General features: G+C 37.0%; 1 protein-coding gene across 3 annotated transcripts in view; it reads left to right on the forward strand.

Annotated features, from left to right (window-relative positions):
• The first annotated feature begins 1,766 nt into the window (after window positions 1-1,766).
• Window positions 1,767-2,476, forward strand: part of LOC116846167 — a 14,705-nt gene continuing 13,995 nt past the window's right edge. The window contains exon 1 of one of the 3 annotated variants that reach the window (XM_032819682.1): window positions 1,767-1,887. The gene's annotated coding sequence lies outside the window, so the exon portion shown is untranslated. Of the gene's footprint in view, window positions 1,888-1,937; window positions 2,386-2,476 lie in introns of those variants that run through there. The other 2 variants (XM_032819681.1, XM_032819685.1) reach the window with 2 other exon arrangements.

Below are 2,476 nucleotides of genomic sequence, written 5' to 3' on the forward strand. Positions count from 1 at the left end.
TCCTTACCTTTAACATCGTATATATAGACATTTCCCTTGTCATCCTTTTGTATATTTTTTTTAATATCCATGCATAAAATATGACGACCCGGGATCAAATTTTCCATTTTTTTTCACAAATTGTTACTGATTCGTGACTTTTAACGTGCCTCGTATCTCGTAAGAAAATTTCTTGAACCTATAAAATACAAAAAGCTTAATAAGCTTTATTTATATTTAAAGACAATATTCTGACAATATACATCACTATAGAAATAAACCTAAACTTGGCTAACCTACACTGCTGTATTTAAATTTTTTATCTTACCGTGATGGCTAATGGTTGTACGAATGTTTCGAAGAACAAAAAACCATAAATAATTTAGTAATTTCATACTGTATTGCACTCTCTGCGCACTCTCCACCATCTCCACCGATTCACACCGCGTAAAAGAGAGTGGAGAAAAGTCACACGAGTGGTCCACGGAGTACGGATTTTGAACGGTCATGGTCGCATGGTCAGTGTGCCCACTAGGGGTTTTCGAACGATCTGAGTGTGACAAAATACACACGGGTGATGTTTTCGAACGCACCCCAGAGTGGGTTACCTCAGAGCTAGTCGAACATGAGGTTTGTTCTTTTCAACTGAACTAGTGCTGCACTGGAACTACACTGAGTTGGAACTGGAACTGGCGAGTACAACAAAAGTTCATAAGTTCAGATTAGAGATGGCCGATTCTGAATCGATTCAATTCTTTCCCCAAAAATAGGCTTAAGCCAGCGGCATACGGTGCTTGTTTTTGTGCTGAATTGCTTACTGGATGGGAATACTCTGTTTTGATTGGTATATTTCTATCCATCTTCAGAAATGCACCAATCAGTAAGCAATCCAACATGAAAACAAGCACCGTCTGTCGCTGGCTTTATTCGTATTGTTTGCACTCTTCGCATTTTTCGTATTTAAAACTAGACAGAAGTATGGAATGTTTCGATGAAGCAAAAACGAGACAACCAACTCGATTGTTTCTTCCAAGCGTCTGACTAGGCGTCCATTTCTTTTTAAAAGCAAAAAGTATGAAACATGCAAGCAGCACGAACAACCTTTTTCCCTAAATTTGTTAGGGAAAGAATCGAATCAATTAAGAATCGGTATCTCGAGTTTAGATATGCCAGATAGGATGGAAAAGAACGCATGAACGCCGGTTGTCATAGTGCAGGAAACAACATGGCGCAACATTTAATTTTAGATGCAAATAATTTTTCAGATAAAGAATTTACTTATTTGCGTTAATGTATGTATCTCAGTTGCCCGCAGACCCTACCTGGGAGATTGCCACCTTCATTCCTTTTAATTTCTACAATACTTATTTCTCCCATCTTCATAGATCTGTTCTTTTCACCTGAACTATTTGCACTGGAATAGTAACTTTTACCCTTGCATTGCACTGCATTGCTTGCACTAGCTCCAAACTCAGTGCAAGCAGTTCAGTGAACTGTTGCACTAATAGCGTTTTTCATTGGCAGAATTGGTGCGCACTGAGTGTGCATTAAGGCTTGTTCACAGTATGTTATTATTTTCAAAGATTATCTTAAATAAATTCTCAAATATTTTTATCCAGTAATATAATATGTATAACATCCATATGAATCATTTTATTACCTAAAATATTTTTAAATATGTATTTAAGACACGATCTTAAATATGAAAATGTATTGTAAACAAGCCTTAGTGTGCACTCAGTGCGCATCAGTTCTGCCAATAAAAAACGCTATAAGTTCTGCTGCACCATTGGAAAGAACAGTAAACTCTGACGTCATTTCTGCTAGAAAGAACACACCAGTGTACACTTCTTGAACTAGTGCAAAAAGTTCAGCTGAAAAGAACAAATTTATGCTATTATATTATCGGTAATTATTCAGTTTAGGCTCCTCACCTCCGATTTCGATTAAAGTAGGCTCAATCGACATGTTTTTGCACGAGAAACAACTTTTTTATCTAACAAAATCGTTACTCTTTATTGCGAAGCAAAATATTAGCCGACAAAGTTGACCACTTTTAAGGTTAGGAAAACTGTCACATCGATGATAAACAGCGAGATGTATATGCTTCATAGCCACTTCCGTATTTCCTATAGTTTCAGATATATTAATAAAAAGGCTTCGCTCCCCAGTTATATGGCTAGAGATAGACACCTTTTCATTAATATGGCTACATAACATATATATCTCGTTGTTTATGTTGTGTGACAGTTTTCCATTCGACTTAACCGCTGTTACATTAAAACGTGTTAACATCAAAACGTGTTAACATCGGCTTAACCGCCGTTACATTAAAACGTGTTCGGACCTGTGGTTTTTTTGAGAAATGTATCTTTTGGTACTTTGGTGAAAGGACCGCAAAGAAAAGTCTGAATCTAAATAAACAGAAGAGAGAGAGAGAGAGAGAGAGAGAGAGAGAGAGAGAGAGAGAGAGAGAGAGAGAGAGAGAGAGAGAGAG

The sequence above is a fragment of the Odontomachus brunneus genome, unplaced genomic scaffold (assembly GCF_010583005.1).
Source record: "Odontomachus brunneus isolate Ranch 3 - 2012 unplaced genomic scaffold, Obru_v1 Obru_scaffold_061, whole genome shotgun sequence".
Taxonomy (NCBI): Eukaryota; Metazoa; Arthropoda; class Insecta; order Hymenoptera; family Formicidae; genus Odontomachus; species Odontomachus brunneus.